Source organism: Lepisma saccharinum, chromosome 10 (assembly GCF_977018435.1).
Source record: "Lepisma saccharinum chromosome 10, izLepSacc3.1, whole genome shotgun sequence".
NCBI lineage: Eukaryota > Metazoa > Arthropoda > Insecta > Zygentoma > Lepismatidae > Lepisma > Lepisma saccharinum.
In genome coordinates this window covers 47037048-47056024 of record NC_139238.1, presented here as the reverse complement: position 1 = coordinate 47056024, position 18977 = coordinate 47037048, and positions in this window count along the sequence as shown.

Sequence of the window (18977 nt, the reverse complement as noted above, 5' to 3'; positions counted from 1 at the left end):
CGAAATTACTTCGCTGGTGTCGACGCTGCCCACTTCGCAGAGCGTCGCCGACCTTCACAAGCAGTTTACAGAGATGCGAAGCATCGTGAACGATCTTACCGAGAAGAGCTCGAAATTGAATCAAGTCGAGAACCTTCAGAACATTGTCGTCAACATCAGAGATCAAGTTGGAGTGCTGGAATCCACGCAGGAATCGACGCTGGCTTCTTTCGGCGCCAAGTTGCAAGAACTCAACGAAAACTACAAGCAGTTGAACGTGGAAGTGAAAATCAAACCGTCGTTTTCTGCCGTAACGGATACCATAGTCGAGCATTTGCTGCCCATCGAAAATAAACTCGGACAAGTTCACAGTAATCTGCTCGGCGTCGACACTAAATTCGCTAAACTGCATTCTCTGCAAGCCATCGAAATCAACAGCGTACCCAATCAACAGAGAATCTCCACGTTCGTCGAAGGTAACAAACTGTACATGTTGCATCCTTATCATCCGTACTACAAGTTTCTCCTCGATGGTACGATTCAGATAAACGAATTTTCGTACTGGTCTCACGGTAGAAAAGCTAGCGTTCCTACCATGACTTTAATATCGAATCGTGGTGTCCAGAAAGCAGGAAACATTCCTCTGGCACGTTGGAACGAAACGCGCAACGTATATGAAATACACGAAGACGAAGATCTTACCGTTTTCGACGTGAGTGCCGGCGATAAGCTGATCATTCAAAACACGAGCGAAGTGCCACCCTCTTTGAATCCCATCACGCTGGTGCTTCTCTTCAAACGTAATCTCTAAAAAAAAATGTCTAGGCAAGCCATCGTCGAAGAATTGCATAAACCTGCACGCCGTAACTACGAACGTTTGGCTGTGGTAACCAAGGGCATCGACGACCTCTGGCAAAGTGACCTCGTGGAGATGAGTAGCGGCAATTTGAAAAACGTGCATAAATTGAACAAGGGCAACAAGTACCTTCTCACCGTCATAGACACGTTTTCGAAATTCGCATGGGCTCTACCTTTGAAGGCGAAAACGGGAACGTGCGTCACGGAAGCATTCAAGACAATTTTTCGCGAAAGCGGTGGCAGACGACCACGGTTTCTGCAAACGGACAACGGTAAAGAATTTTACAACGCCGTATTCCAAAAATTTATTCAAAAACACAAGATTCGACATTATTCGAGCTTCAGTCACATCAAAGCCAGCATCGTGGAAAGATTCAATCGAACCTTGAAAACACACATGTGGAAACGATTCACGCTTCGGGGAAATTACAAATGGGTCGACATCCTGCCGGAACTCGTCGACACCTATAATGATACGGTACACAGAACGATAGGCATGAAGCCAGCTGACGTTACGAAATCTGACGAGCAGCGTTTAATTTCTACAGTTTACTGTCCAAAGTACACACCCACGACAAAAAAAGCTAAATACAAAATTGGAGACCAGGTGAGGATCAGCAAATTCAAACGCACCTTCGAGAAGGGATTCACAAAAAATTGGAGCACGGAACGTTTTACGGTGGTTCGAGTTCTACCCGGAAACCGACACACGTATATAATAAAAGATAGTAGCGGCGAGATTTTGAAAGGAAGATTTTACGAAGAGGAACTCTCTAAAACGAAACACCCCGACACGTACCTCATCGAGAAAGTATTGCGTAGGAAAGGTGACAAACTGTTTGTCAAATGGCTGGGACTTCCGGAAAAGAGTTGGATCGACGCGGACGAAGTGATCTTGTAAGTACGTGGAACGTGGTGAAGCGTCTACCGGATCCGGAAAGTCAAACGAGAAAAAAAAAGAACGGCGAGTTGCTTCCCGACAGCATCCGCTGTCTGATCGTAGGTCCTTCGGGGTGTGGGAAAACGACACTGCTCGTGGACAATTTTCTCCTCGCACCGAATTGGTTAAATTGGAAGAACAGGCACCTGTACGTGTTCTCGAAAAGTTTGGAGCAATCCAAATACCAGCAACTGATGAAACTGTACGATGGTCTGGACATTGCAACGTTCGCCTCGGAAATAAAACCACTCGACGATTGTCGTGAAAATTCAGTTGTTGTGTTCGACGACGCCATCCTGGAAAATCAAAATGAAATTCGCAACTTTTTCACGCAAGGTCGTCACAAAGGAATGGATTGTTTCTACCTAGCTCAAACGTTTTCCAAAATTCCAAAACAGTTAGTACGCGACAACGCTAATTTCATATGTTTGTTTCGTCAAGATCACACCAACCTCAAGCACGCGTACGATGACTACGTAGGCGGAGACATGAACTACAATCAATTTTCGGAACGCTGCTCTACTTGCTGGAACGGTGACGATTTCGGATTCGCTACGATCGACATGACGAGAAAACAAAACGATGGAAAATACAGAAACAAAATCAACGACTTTCTAAACGTTGCAACGTTGTGAGAAACGACGTATATAAATAACGTCATGACGAAACGAAAAATCGAAGACGAAAATCTCAAGCTTCGCGATTACCTCGCGAAACGCTTCAAAGGTTGGAAATCCGAGAATCGCGGATTCTACGAAGAGAAGAAACGTGAGGATCAACCTGTGATCGATGCCATCAGCAGTCTAGGTAAAGAAATTAAAAGTGTCACAGAACAAAATAAAAATTTGATTAATGAACTCGTACCGCTCGCAGCTAAAAGTTACGCCGTACCCACGCCCATTTCGAGCATTCCTTCGACGCCGTTCGAACTGAAGGATGCACCTGCACGACGTCGAGCCATTGGTAGCACGTCGTCTTCGGATAAAATCGAGTTGGGGCCTTTGGCACGAGACTACCTGAGCACGGGGAAATTCGACAAAGATGAAGTGTTCGGATTGTATCCTAGCATGGAAACCAGCGAAGGCGGCGGTGTGGTGTGGAAGATTGGGAAATCGAAGGTGACCTTCGAAGGCAACGATATTAAAGTCAATTTAAGCGACAAGGATAGTTGGAACAGGTATCCGGGTACGGTGGGACTGTGGGAACTCGTCGCCAAAAAGCAGCCGAAAGATTACACCGACGAAGATTACCAAAGTTACAAGGAAATTCTGATCATGACGGATGCCTTGTACCAGAACAACGACGCCTCGCAGAATAGGGTGAAATCGAGCAGCGGCGAGAAGTACAGGAATCTCATCAAACCGATTTGGAACCAGGTCAAAACAGGCAGCGGCGTCAAACGCTACAACACGTTACCCAAAGAATTCGTTTGGGTGGACGACGTTAGGAAACTCGTGGACCGATTGTTGGTGATAGCCGGCGAAGAGAATGCAGGCAACCGTAATTTCTACAACGAGAAGGTTGGCATCGTGGACATGATCAGCACGAAACTTTCCAACTTCATCGTGAACGACGACAAGGGCATAGGTTACCTGATCAAAATCATCAACACGCTGCCTCCGAAATTCTGGAACGTGGCCGAAGGAAAGGGACTCGTGAACGACATCATCAACAAGTTACCTTTCGAGATGCATTTACCTGGCTACCAGTACTGCGGACCGGGTACCAAACTCGAGAAAAGATTGGAGAGAGGAGACAAGGGTGTGAATCCGTTGGACGCAGCATGCAAAGATCACGACATCGCTTACAACACCACTCAGACGGATCTGGACGCACGTCACAAAGCAGACAAAAAATTGGAACATGCAGCTTTCGAAAGGTTCGTGAGCAGAGACGCATCGCTGGGTGAACGGGTCGCCGCACTGGGTACCACCATCGCCATGAACACGAAACAAAAATTGGGCTGGGGTATATAAATAACATAGAGTAAAAAATAATAATAATAACAACATGTCTCGCATAACTGATTTGTCGCACGAGCTACTATCTAAAATATTCAAAAAGGTAGTTAACGGAGATGTTAATAAACTTGTGATCATAGCAAGAACAACGCCGGAATTTCGCATCCCTTGTGAAATGGTTCTCAAGGACCATCTTCGGGAGATCAGCGGCCTGAGGTGTGGTGATCTCAACATTCTGCTTTCGGCTGCAGGGGAAAAATTGGACGAGAGGTTGGATGAACTGGAGGAGGCAAGGCAGGGAAGAAGACGGTACACAGTAGATTGGTACAAGTCTAAGCAGGAGGAGAAAGATATCATTACGCACATCATCGCGTTTTCCAAAGCACGGACTTTCTTCCTCTGTTAAAAAAATAATAATATATATACGTGTCAAAAAAACTTGATATATAAATAAATAATCTTCGGTATATATAAATAACACACATCGTGAAAAAAACAATTAAATTTCTCTAACACTCTGAAATTTTTTTTGATATGACGACTGAAAAAATAAGTGATCTCCAAGCATTAAAACAAATGCTAAATTTGTCAGTTGAGTATGTAAAAATTCAGGAATTGGAAGTCGACAAACCTTACACGATAACTTCCGGTTCAATCGTTTCTACCCAGTATGGTCCCAAGGTACGCCTGTTGCTCAACGCACAATACAGTCTATTTTTACCAGATCGATACGCTAACATGTTATCCGACGAGAAGCTATCTATTTTAATCGAGAACAAAACTCGAATCGTGTACAAGGGGACAAAGGAACTTCTTGGCAAGAAAACAAAGCACGTAATAGAATTTGTGTAACGACTGCGAGGCCTTGAAAATATATAAATAACATACCGTAAAAAAAACTACACAAGAAAAAATCTCAGAATATATATATAAATAACATACCGTGAAAATAACACATAGAGCATCAACATGAAGCCCAAGGGTGTCGTGTACCAGATACCATACTCCAATCTAAAAAATCTAGGTACCCTCGATGGGTTACTCACCAAGAAACAACGCGAGAAGAAACGTTCTTGCTTGTCGAAAGGACACGGAATGAAATTGCTGCTCAGCACACCTCAATTGAAAAGATTGCAGCGTTCGCGGAAACAGCAAAAGATCGGAGGTTTCATATTTAGCATCCCGGCCATCCTGGCAGCATTGGGGGCCGTTGGAAGTTTGGCCGGCGGAAGTGCCGCCATCGCGAAAACCGTCATCGACTCGAAGAAGAACAAGGCGGAATTGGAAGAACAAAAACGTCACAACCTGGCCATGGAGAAGAAAAAGGGGAAGGGCGTGATGAAAAAGTTTAAAAAAAGAAACAGAAGCACTCACCAACCGAGACATTGAATCTCTGATCGAACCGTTACGAATCAAACACTTCAGAGGAGTTTTCATGTCCGACTCGTTACCTTCAAGCGTCAAAAAAAGAGAATGTGGAGTAGTCAACTTGGACGGCCAAGAAAATCCAGGCACGCATTGGATATGTTACCACAAAAACGATGACAATAACAAAGCATTCGTTTTCGATTCTTTCGGAGGTGTTCCACCTACAAATTTAATTCATTATCTGAAAACGAACAAAACCTCTATATACTACAACGACGAACGCATTCAAGATTTCGGAGACGTGAACTGTGGTCATCTCTGCCTCTCCGTGCTCGCGTTTCTCTCTAAAATAAATAACCCTACGATCGAAGATTTTCAGAAAGCATTGTGGAACCTCAAACAGCATCACTAGGATGGGCGTGTTCCATCTCACGAGCGAATCTTCGATCTTGAAACTCACGCTGCACGACGACATCGTCTATCCTAAATCCGTGGCTCTGCGTGCATTCTACAGCATGTACCTCATACCCAATGTTACACAGCACAACAACAAAATTAGCGTCGGAAGCGAACACATCGTCGTCACGCCAGGACAATACAATCTTTCCACTTTGCAAGCTCAGTTACCCAAAGGCACATACCTTTCTCAAAATTCGGTCACGCACAGAGTGGAAATCCTATCCGCGACGGAGACCGTGGACCTGGGCACCATGGGAGAACTTTTAGGTTTCGAGAACGACACCAAACTCGAAGCTGGCATCAAGCACGTAGCAACCAACATTCCTAAATTCTTGGCCATAGAGACTCTGACCGTACACTGTAACGTGGCCGAAGGTATGATCACGAAATCTTCGGACGGATTGTTAGGAAGTCACAAGCAGACGGGAATCATAGCCACTTTCAAACCAAGTTCCGAGTTCATGGAACCGATCATCTACACGCCCTCTTCGCCGATCTATTTTCCAGTATGTCGCAACCGCATAGACGACATAGAGTTGGTGGTGACGAACGAGAAAGGAGACGTGGTGGATTTCGCAGGTGCCACTACGACGGCCATCGTGGAGATCAACGTATAATAAATAACCATACATGTAAAATGGAGCAAATCGAAAGTTACGAATTGCAATCTTTCCCTCCCAACCGTCGCACGTTCGCCAATCTGAACGAAGCGAACAGAGAGATCGAATACGACGTGGACGTAGGCGACGGGTTCGTTCATCCTCACAGAGCGGACCTCTACCTTCAATTCGATGTGGTGAAGAAGGAAAGCGGAGACGCGTTTCCCGCAGCAGCAAACTTGATACTCGTGGACAACTTCGTGCCTCACCTGTTCTCGCAGGTGGAGGTGAGGAAACACAACACCGTCATCGACAGAATAGATTATCCAGGCATCACGTCGACGGCAGTGGGAACGTTGAAATTATCCAAAACGGACGCAGCGTACTACCAGGCCGGGGGATTCGAAGCCGGGACCAAAATATCGACGAGAAGTCACACGGTGCTCTTTCCCATGCGTCTGCTGCCGGGTTTCTTCTCGGACTACAAGGAGATCATGTGGAAGGGAGGACTGAGGATCACATTTCGAAGAGCGGCCAACGACAACGACGCACTAATGCGATACGCTACTTTGGGTCCGGACGGCACCACGCCGATAGCCAACACTTTACCCGAAGCAGCCAAGTGCGTCATCCGGAGCATGGAATTGAGAATGCCGGTGGTGGAATACGAAACGAGCTACGCCCTCAAGTACAAAGCAGAGATCTTGAAAAATCCGCAGGTGCCGATTCACTTTCACGGTTACCAGTGCGTGCAGAAGATGGCGTCGGGAAGTCACATGGAATTCGACGTGACGACGCAGTTTAACAACATACAGTTCGACATGCCAGATTTCGTCGTAGTGCTCTTTCAGACCGGGAGGGACAAGAATCAGGAAAAAGATTCCAGCAAGTTCGACGACTGCAAGATCAAGAACATTTATCTCAAGAATGGACGCAACGAAGTGTTCCCGCGCGAGAATTACAACCTCGACGTGACCAAAAACGATTACCTCAAACTTTACGAAGCGTTCTCGGCTTACAAACGCGTGACCGAGGGAAGCGTGGACATGTACTACACGCCCAGCGAGTTCAAAGCACGGAGACCCATGACCGTCATCAACACATCTAAGAGAAAGAAGGTTGTGGTCAACGATCGAACCAACATCAAGGTCGTCTGCGAGTTCCACGATGCCTTGCCCGAGGATACCCTATGCAGTGTCATCCTGATTGCAGAGAAGTTCTTCGCCTACGACGTGAAGAACGAGAGAGTCACAGAGCAGTTTTAACAAGTTTTTTAACATCTTTTCTTGCACAAATAAGAAATTTTCTGCACTGGCACAGTCAGTTACAATAGCACAATACGAATTTCACTAGTTCAGATCAGTTACAAATGTCAATTTCGTTAGTTATCAGTTACAATATCTTTTTTGCACTATAGCACGAGACAATCAGAAAATTTGCACAAAAAAAATTTGTTGTTGTTTTTTACACGTGAAAATTAACAATAAAATTTCTTTTTTTTATCGTTTCAGATGCTGTCGAACATCAAAAACACATACACACACACTAGAAAAATAAGCATGCAACTTTATTTGTAACACACACATACATTCTCCATCTTCATCAAGAAAATATTATAATAAACATAATTATTTTTATCTATATCTCACAATAAAACTCTATATCCAAAAATATCACAACATCAAATAACACTAGAGTCGTTAGTACACGTTGCATGCATTACGGAGGTCCTCTGTAGGGTTTCATGGAAGTTTGGGGGGGAAAAAAAAAAACACGTGAAACTCTACAGAGGTGCGGTAATCTATAACCGCAGCCATTAGAAAACTTTTACATTTTTGGTTGGGCACCACGCACCCTGGCGAGGTTATAGGGGCCAGGCATCCTAAAAACAACAATTATTATTTTGTTTGTTTGTTTGTGTTACAATACATATGCGCGCGTGCGTGCGTGCGTGTGTGTGTGTGTGTGTGTGGCACATCGTTCCCCCGAGAGAAAAAGGTTTACAAAGGTCGCGATATACAAACATTGGCCCCCGGGAGTTGGAAAATTACAATATGGCGCATTCGCTCATTACTGTTCCCAGCTATAAGTTTTTCTCTCTCTCTCTAGCCCCTTGCCTTACAAGAGCAAACCATTAAAACAAGCCCCACCGAGCTTTACTTTCGGGTGTAGTGTTGCCAACATCTTACTCGAAAAAATTGCCAGCCCCTTGCTTTAGGTTAGGTTAAACCAAAAACCTTGGTGATTTTTTCGAGTGAGGAGCTGGCAACACTGCGAGAAAAACGTTGCCAGCTCCTTGCTTTAGGTTAGGCTAGACCAAAAACCTTGGTAATTTTTTCGAGTAAGAAGCTGGCAACACTGCGCCATCAAATAGAGCTCATGCCTTACGAGAGAAATCCATTAAGGCGAGCTCCTCACTTCAGCTCCTCACAAGATGGCGCAGAATGCCCTGACTTCCTCTACTGATTTACATGTTGAAGTACTCCAGAAGAAGAGAACAGTTTCAGAGTAAGTACATTACTCTTAATGATTTAGTACTCATACTGTGGAAATGTTAAACATTATACTCTATTGCTAATAACACATGTAAGGGAAAATAAACAAACACATTTTTATTCAGGTATATATATATATATATATATATTGAATCACTAGTAATTAATATATTTTGCATAAGGTATGATAATCTCTTTGAGGTCCTACAGACTTTCACTGGAATAGAATTTACTGAAATTATTAAAGCATCATTAACACACTCAACAAACATTTCCATAGTAGGTTCACATATGTACAGTCCCAAACAGAAAAATATGTGCATTTTATTTCCTTTAATCAAACTGTTCAAATATTTTACAGGACTGTTTAGCTGAAAATCATATCTTTTTTTATCCACCCTGCTTGGAATATTTAGTGAAACATTAAATACATTTGTTTCTAACATCCTCAAGCAATGTATTGTGTTGTTAGGTGTTATGTAGCCTACTTTAAGCAAAATTTATCTCTAAAACATTTTTTTTTAATGCAGAAAAGGGAAAAAACAATTTCTTATGCATGAGCCATAACTAATGACAATGTTATTCCATAAGAAATGCAATATACTTACTTGGTTCTACATCTGGGTATGCATCATGCACTAACTTATTTCTATTAGAATTCATAAACATTTTCTCTGAAAAATTGTCTCCACAAACTCTGTAACTTTTGTATGTTTTGTGCCTCAAGTCCTTTCGCCATATTTTCTCCAACCATATCTCAGCTCTACGAGAAAAATAAAGGATGAAAAATTATTTTAGAAACATATAACTATGTAAGACAAAGCGTTCTGCATTTTATGTCACCCAAAAAAATAAATTCCATGATGCAAGAGTTGTTTGTGAGCTAAGGTCAAAGCGTGTCAACACAAAGAAAAGATACTGAAAATGAATATGCATTAGATCACTTTCTGTATCTGTTGAATAAATTAGTGTCAAATGTATAAGGGTCCATTCTATGATAGCTCCTTCAACTAATGCGGAAAATCTTATGAGCTTCTCACCATTCAATTGATTTATTTTTACTCAATTTTTACATTATTTCTCATCGTAACTAATTCTTATGGCACCATACAGTGTGTGACAATGCAAATAAAAAAGTATTATAGATATTGCACTAAACTTCCTAACATATGAAGCAAAGTTATACCACATTATTTTTTAGAAAGAGTCCCTGAAGCTTACTGCCTAACCTACAACTGGCTAACAATGCAATTTTTGTCATTGAATGGATCATGGAATCTACTCTCGGGAGTGCTTTCAAGAAAAATGTTATGACACAACATATTTCTGAAGAAGATACCAGGACAGGAAATATGTCAACAAATCAAAATCACCCATACCATCTAGTAGATCAAAGCCCATGACCAGCAACAAGAGCTATTACAGCAATAATATTAACTACAGGTATAATTAGATGATTCCATCAACAAAATATATTATTATTAATAATAGGAGTAACATCCACAATTCTGTAGGGTTGGACTAAAGCACATAGATTAAAATGCGATTTGAAACACAAAATCTTCCTCCCGTGGCACCAGTGAGAAAGGATTGTTCTTTATAGTAACACATGTGTTTTCAAATCCGGGAACTTTTCTAACGGTGAAAGCGGCCCCGGCGCCCACCCAGCGTCGAATAACATGGGTACCTGGGGGAAACCCTGGGGGGTAAAGGCGGTCAGGGGCGTGATGCTGATCACATCACCCCCACTCACGACCGGATCAAGAAAGTGTGGGGCGTTACCCCCACACCCCCTATACGCCTTCATGGCGTGGTGCTATGCACAGGGGAACACTTTACCTTTTTTTTTTTATCACATGTGTAAATGTTGGTAAAATATTTTGAATATATTGCACATGTAGATTAGTTACACTCATTTCGTTTCCAAAACTAGTGATTACTTATGATTTGGTTCAATGTATGCTTTCGTAGTTAGGTTAGGCAGGCCAGGTTTGGTTCTCTTAGCATTATAAATAAATTCATTTTACTAAGGTTCCGGTTTTCTTCTACATTAATTCCCACTAGTCTACGATACTTACAGTCGCTTGTCAATGGAAAATACATTGTCCTTGGAAAGCGTGCAAGCTTGCGTAAGGTGATTTTTAAGTTGTTTTTTCAACATAAATAATTTCTTTTAAAAAAAATCCAAAGAGTGCTAATTACTTTAAGGAAGGTTCAAATTTCATGTGACAATGATTGCTAAAATTCTACGATAATTAGTCTTCCTGCTAAGAGAATTTTTTAAAAAAATCATAGAACGATAGGAACCGTAACCTTAGGTTTCATCGCTTTAATATTTACACGCTTTTTTTCATCTCCTGTACATGTTGACAAAGTTTTATATGCTAGAAGAAATAAACTTCATGCAGAAGCGAATAGGAGCGCGATAACTTGCAACTTTCTGCATTATAACATGAACAAATGAGCTTTTCTGAACTTCAAACAAACTTCAAGTCATTCCCACTATTCTCGTTGACTTCCTATCCTCCTGTGTAACTTATAAATAGCATTAAGTTACAAAATCGAACCTTTACCCTTTCAGACGTTTTTTAACACATGGCCTTTTACTTAAATGAAGCAAAATACAGAATACGAAGACATGCTAGGAATTATTCTCCGTGGAAACTAACTTTATGGAAATGATTTGTACATAAAGAGCAAGCAGAATTCATAAATAACTAACCTTTCAGGATTTGACGAACACGAAAAAAAGACAGCTCTGGATTCCTCTTCTGACAGTTTTTACAATAAAAACCTGCACAATAAGCCATTTTTTTTGTTCTTCTACATCCTTATTAAAATAGTTAGTGTACGTCCATCGCAGATCATACGGAACGATGTTACGTCATGTAGAAGTAGTGACTTTAAAAATACGATTTTTCTTATACATGTTTAAGAAGGGAAAGGCATTTAATAAAATACAAAATCACGTACAAGTGATCATCATTGATTAATAGAGACCTAAACTAAATTTTTAATGAGAAAATTAGGATTTAGAATCGATGGTGGTGCCGACTGGTAGCTGGTTAGTTCAGGCACGAACAAATGAATTCTGAAATTTACCTTGTTCGGCTTTTTGCACCCGGTGCAGGGGGCCTGGTTGAGGTCCAAAGATACAAACAGTAAACATTTCGTACAGTAATATTCCAAAGGATTCGTCTCCTTTGTGACCAGTGACAGCAACATAAATAATAATATTCAATAACACATGGCACGACAGCCCTCGAAGGCCTTGGCCTATCTCCCGACTGCCAGTCTCCGTCCCACAATACTACCTAGAGGTGTGGAGATCTAACCAGTAATGGGGTAACGTGGGGTTAGCACATCGAACCCTCAGCCGTTATAGGAGATTTCCCAGACTCCGCGTAGCTACGAGGGGAAGAGAGGGACTCTCTTCGATCTCGTCTCAAAAACTCTCGAAAGGTTAGGTTTTATTTTCATCTCAAGTTCTAAAAGATCACCGCAACTAGTTTCAAAATTCGAGACGGGACAGAAAAGAAAAAACAGATTTCTCTCATCTCCTTATCATCTCTAATTTCAACAAAATGTCCACATGCCAATAAATAAAGTTTTCCACACACCTTTTGGCAAAGTTAATAACTTTAAGTTATGGGGGATAAAATAGGTGATAATTTAATTTAGAGAAGCACTTAAGGCTAAGCTGGACCATTTTCTGACGCCAACAAAGTCTTTTATTGGCGATTCTATGGCGTTTTGTATGATGAGTCTATTCGCAAATTATTAACAAAATCACTGTGCATTAAATAAATTTTAAATAAAACATATAAATTAACCTAGTGACTTTCCAATTGCTTCCATAAATTTTTAATAACAACTTCTTTCCCTTTTAAGCTCGCCTTTTTCTTCGATAGTCTAATCGGTATTCGAGTTACAGCTTAAATTAGGATATAAACCTTTGAATCGAATTCAGGACACCTTGATTCAAAGATAACACATCTAAGCCATCGAAACTTTTCATTCGAATACAAGACATCGATTTGTATTAACGTATTAAAATCAACTACTGTATATTAGCTTCCGAGCAAGTAGTGCACAAGAATAAAATAAATAAAAAAAATGCAGTTATTGTGAATTATCATTTTGAATTGAATACCTCTTGAATGCTCAACTGCTTAAATGTAACAGATTAGCAAATAATATTTTGTATAAGCCCTAAATTATTTTATTTAGTAACATTCAATATACGTATTACACGTACAGTAATCTTCTCCAAGAGCTAAGAATACATTGAAATCTAATATGTTACAAGATATACATCTGCAAAGATTTGAGTAACAGATCGGACAGGGAAAGAACACAATATTCTTTAAAGTGTGCGTATTCTCACCGGACCCAAAATAGGAACAGTTTTTTTCAAACGATTTTGAAAAAATCTCCCTAAATCCATTTGTCAGTATGTTTAAAATCCAGCAACATTAATTCAACGCTGAATCTGTAACAATGTATCAGGTCTGGTGAAAATATTACTTCATTCTAAATACGTACTATAGGTATGTGCATGCATGAACTCTTTGCTATTAGCTTGTTTCTCACAATTGTTTCTAGTATGTGTTTGTTGTTCTCTATATGTGCATATTGCAACACTGTTCTTTCACATCTTGTAGGTAAGTTCACATACATGTAGAAATGCATGCTTCAATGCAAAAGCGTGGTCCTACATTTCGTATCAGATAATTATCTGGTGTTAGAAACAACAAAAGTGTGATTTTTTTATGAAGTAGAGTGTACGACGGATCAGGCATTATGCATTTGCCTTCTGTTCTGTGGTTGATTACCCCATACATGCTGTGAAATACGAAACGTTCCCACAAAATGCATCACTACAAATATTCACAATTTTCAGTGTCAAATTAATCATGCGAAAGAAAATTTGTCAAATTTCAACTTCGATTTCAATGTTCGTTACGAACAATTAGCACAGAATGAACTTTTTCATTCATGAATCTTCATTTACGCAGATCATTACACACTTCTTGTATGTGAGATTTGAAGATTTGTTCCCACGATACACCACGAGCAAGGAAAAAAACAATTGAAGTACTCCTTGCTTGACATAAGACATAAACACGTGTTTCACAGCACAAGGCTTGATCAGAAAACCAATCACCACTGAATTCCTAAATATTCCAGGAATAACATAAGGGAAATCACAGAAGCTTTAAAATTCTCCACAATGAACCTAAATTTTAATTCAGAAAGTAAATATAGCAACACTAAATCGAAATGTACTTATAACAAAAACTCAGTCCTTGATCCACGGTGCGTTACCACAGGTTAGTCAATAACTAACTTGAGAATAGTGAAATGCGTCACAATCTTCCATGAAAGTCTAAAATCTTTACAACAGTTTTATTAAAAGTTTCAAGTGCTTGAATATGTACGACGTATCGCAGTGCTACATAAAATGTAATACAAATATACTTTATAATGTAAATCGCTTGAATTTATACGATCGTTTCATGAGTTAGCCTCTGATCATGGATATAGCCTGTGTAAGATTTTGGTTTCTCTCTCTCTGAATGAAAGAAGGTAAAAGCCAATAGATGGCACTGATCGCAGGTTACGTCATTCAGTTTGCCGGTTCGATGTAAGAATCCTAAACCGACACACTCCACACTCCACTTCCAGCTAGCACACGTTCAACATCACAATCCAACAGGGCACTCGACGTGACGGGAGAGGTTGTTACGTTCCCCGGTTTAGTCTCAATGGATCTACTTACTGTTATTCCTCGACGGCGAGCCTGAGACTTATAAGCCTACTATGAAGCCCTCAGGTTGTGGGAAATCAGATAAGGATATGTTAATGTTAATACATTACACTAGAACTCACAATTAAACTTCTTATTACAAACAAAAGTGTATTTCGATCATAATACTTCTCCACTACACAAATTAAAACATTCACATTTCCAAAATCACTTCCATTATTCGAGAAACATCCATAATATCTCTCTCTCCTCACAACTCACAATCGAATGTTCTAAGGTTAGTCCATAACCATAAAAGACTACCCAATTGAACAAAACAAATTACGTCATAATTGACAATTAACATTTTAAACATATCAAACACTTAAAATGATACAATAACTGGGTGCGTATCATGGCATCCTCCCACAAAAAAAAGAAAATTAACAAAATGAAAATGGAGTAAATTTTCTTTTTCAAAACTCTAGGGCCATCCACTCAACTCAAAACTGCTTCTCAGTTTCTTGGAGTGTAGGACGGGGCAGACGTATTCCAAGTGGTAACATCTAATTGTTTAACACTAGTTTCTCCACTATCGAAATCTTCCGTCTGTGTAGCACTTTCTTTCCTCCTCCAATTGTAGTTACCTCTATACCGGTTATAGCGATGTGGGGAGAAATTATTATTACCATATGAACTTCTTCGGAATGGCGTTCTTCTTTCTTCTCCAGAAGATCGCTGTGATCCCTCGCAGTTCCTTCTTCTGTAGAACCTGCCTCTATTTTCTTCTCCTGAAGGATTGTTAGTTTGTCGAGCGCTACCACTAAAGTTCTCATTATCAGATCTTCCGTTACCAGCAGGCACCTTCGCTGAATCGGTTTGATTTCTGGAGAACGTCAATTGCCTAACTCTAGCTTGGTTGGTTCTTCTGTCCTCGAATCTCGGGTTTTCTGTCCTCCATCCGTCGAGTTGCTCCGAGGCTTCATATCTTCCCAAGAAACTGGTAAGTTGGTCCATGTTGCGTGGATCGCGAGTAAGTACCAACTGACGCACTCGCAGCGGAAGTTGACTAATAACCAAGTTCAGCGCTTCGCTTTGGTCAACACTATCCACAAGATTACAATAAGAGCCATATGTGTCCCAGCAATATTCTTCAAGTGAGAGGCCACAGCTCCTCGTATACCGTTTGTTTCTCAGAGTCTGCATTTCCCTTTGTTTGGCATCAGCAGAGGCATATTGTTTTCTAAAGGCAGAACAAAAGTGTTCAAAAGTCTTCCACTTCTTCTCATTTGCAACAAACCACGCCTTAGCCTTTCCTACCATAAGAGAGGGCAATAACTTCAATCTAAAAATCATAGGGACATTCATTAGATCCAGGTATGTTATTAGCTCTTTTAAATACCTCTCAGCAGAGACAGTATTAATCTCTCCAGCAAACTTTGAAAGAGCGTTAACATCAGACATGCGAAAAGATTTGTAGGAGCTATTCTTATAGGCATTGTCACGAGATATCTCATCCTGTACCAATCTCTCGGACTTTCCATTATTATGTCTCTTCCTGGGCTTTGTAATTTTCCTAGTTTCAGTTTCCTCAGAACTAGAGGAAACTGCAGAGCAAGAACTTGACGAGTAACGATTTCTTTTCCTCATCTTCCCCTTGGAATCACCTCTAGTTGTTGAACCGTTCATTCCCGGTTGAAATACAGCTTCACCATTTTGAGAAGGTTCTAGAACCCGACAGCCTGCCATTAACATCTGTAGTTGATCGACCTGCCTATCTACAGATGCGACTTTCTCCGTAACTTCTTCAAGTTTCCTTTCTTGCCTTCTCTGATTTAGCTCTAAATTATCAAGTAATTCTGAGGAACCATGTGTTGCTTCTGGCCTTGCAATTATTTCAACACTCTCTATTCGTCCCCTATATTTCTCAATTTCATTTTCCATTTCCTTTTCTTTAGCTTCTCTAGATGTTTTCTCCTGTGTCAAGTCTAAGTTCCACTTTTCATAATCCTCCTTTTGTTTTTCTTCCAGCTTTAGTATTAATTCAGCTACTTGCTGCCTCTCACACGCAATTTCCTTCCTCAGAGTCTCCTTAATTTCTCTACATTCCTTTCGCCCCTCTTCTATTCTAAATAATAATTCTTCCTTATCTTGGCTGAGCAGCTTCATCAATTCTCCTCTTTCTTCATTCCTTTTTCTTTCTTGTTCATTTCTTATCCTTTCCTGTTCCTCTTTATCTTCTTTTCTTATCCTTTCCTGTTCCTCTTTATCTTCTCTTCTGATTCTTTCTTGTTCATTTCTTATCCTTTCCTGTTCCTCTTTATCTTCTCTTCTTCCCATTTCCATTTTCTCCATCAGAGTTTGAAACAACTGTTCCAAACAAGGACTTCCTTTGTTACCCTTCTCTTTACAAATAAGACATTTCAATTCTTCCCCCTTATACTGCGATTTTGGCAAAGGATAACCAGCACAACGTAAGTGGAAGCTTCTTTTACAATCGTTGCACTCAACCTCTTCATCATCAGCTTTCCCTTTATCGGAACAGCAACTTAAAGTATCCATTTTTAACTTACGACGATCACTTCTTAAATTATGCTTCTGCATACCCTACTCAAACACATTTATCGAGTCCCGCGTTGCGGCGCCAAAAAGTTTAAACCTGTTACGTTCCCCGGTTTAGTCTCAATGGATCTACTTACTGTTATTCCTCGACGGCGAGCCTGAGACTTATAAGCCTACTATGAAGCCCTCAGGTTGTGGGAAATCAGATAAGGATATGTTAATGTTAATACATTACACTAGAACTCACAATTAAACTTCTTATTACAAACAAAAGTGTATTTCGATCATAATACTTCTCCACTACACAAATTAAAACATTCACATTTCCAAAATCACTTCCATTATTCGAGAAACATCCATAATATCTCTCTCTCCTCACAACTCACAATCGAATGTTCTAAGGTTAGTCCATAACCATAAAAGACTACCCAATTGAACAAAACAAATTACGTCATAATTGACAATTAACATTTTAAACATATCAAACACTTAAAATGATACAATAACTGGGTGCGTATCAAGGTCAACAGGGGACTTAGACGAACGTAGTGGTGATGGTTTAATTTCAGTTCTTTTGTAGATAATTAGTTTAATATTATTTAATTTTGTAGAGTTGTTGGTAGTATTATATTAATTTGCTTGTTGATCTTTACCGAGTGATCGTCATTACAGACAAGTAGGAAAAGGGGGAAATTTAACATAGAAATATTCTCTTAGGCAATCATTTGAACATGGATGAATAATGAGACCAATTAAATAGTCAGCACAAGGAGAGAAAGCCAATTATTAGTTAAGAATAACTAGTGAAAATTATCGTGATATATATATTGTTCTCGTTAAGGTCATAATTATTAATGACAGTTGATGTATGTATCTAATATTATTGTTCAATACAAAGTTAAGTTTTGTTAAATAAACTGTCATTCAATCCTATCCAGTGAACTTCATATTCTAGTAATTAAATTACTTGATGCATGGTGTACCACGTACCTATGGGGGTCCAGTATGCAGGTTCATAGCTATCTTTCATCTGTCAATCGGAAGGGTATGTTTAATCCCAATTAAAACAAATAATCTTAAATCCGAAACAGAGCAAGAAAGAAAGGGCTATAAAAGGCAGAGCATGGTTCGATAGAACTATGACAAGTAATATTCATTATCATAATTGGTAGAAATGGAAAAAAGATAATGTCAAAATTTCAGAGAAGTAATCCATTTGTTACGGTAAGTCAGATAGGGGTTCCGGATTGGCAACCCGGGATACGACCTCAAATGTCGTCCAAATTTCAAAGACCATTTGCAATAGGGGAAGATCCATTAGATTTCACTTGTCTAGATAGTGGTAGAATCGAACAAATGGAATGTTACAATAAGGAAACTCAAGTAAAAACCGTAACTGATTTAATTGATCTTGGGCAGGATAATGTGAGTAGTACACCTTTGAATGATAATCGGGAAAGTAATGTATTAGGAAATATGCCATGTGTATTTGAAGGAAATGCTTTGCAAAAGGTATCAAATAAAATAGCTCATGACACACTGAATAATATGATAATACATCTTCCACTAATGCATAATCTAAACGCCAGATCAATTTTTGAATTTATGTTTAAATTACAACAAATCATTGACTTGAATCTATTTCCACTGCGTAATATACTCATTGCAGTAACGCCTAAAGTTAATCATCAATTGATAGAAAGTTGGTTGCAATTCATTATTGAAGGAAAAACGTGGAGTAACATGGTTGAATACTTGTTAGATAGATATGTAACATCATTAGGTAGAAATGAATTGCTCCAAGAATTCGTGCTTTGTAAACAAAAGGAATATGAGGATGCACTTCAATTTTTGAAGGACAGGAAATGTGCTGCCCAACTGTTACATGTCAATTGGAGTGAACCGGAATTTGTTAGATTATTAGTAGACAGATTGGTTCCTAACGTTAGTGAAAAATTCTTGTTTACTGAAATTCCAGATTCACTGAGTAAACTTAAGCTAACATTA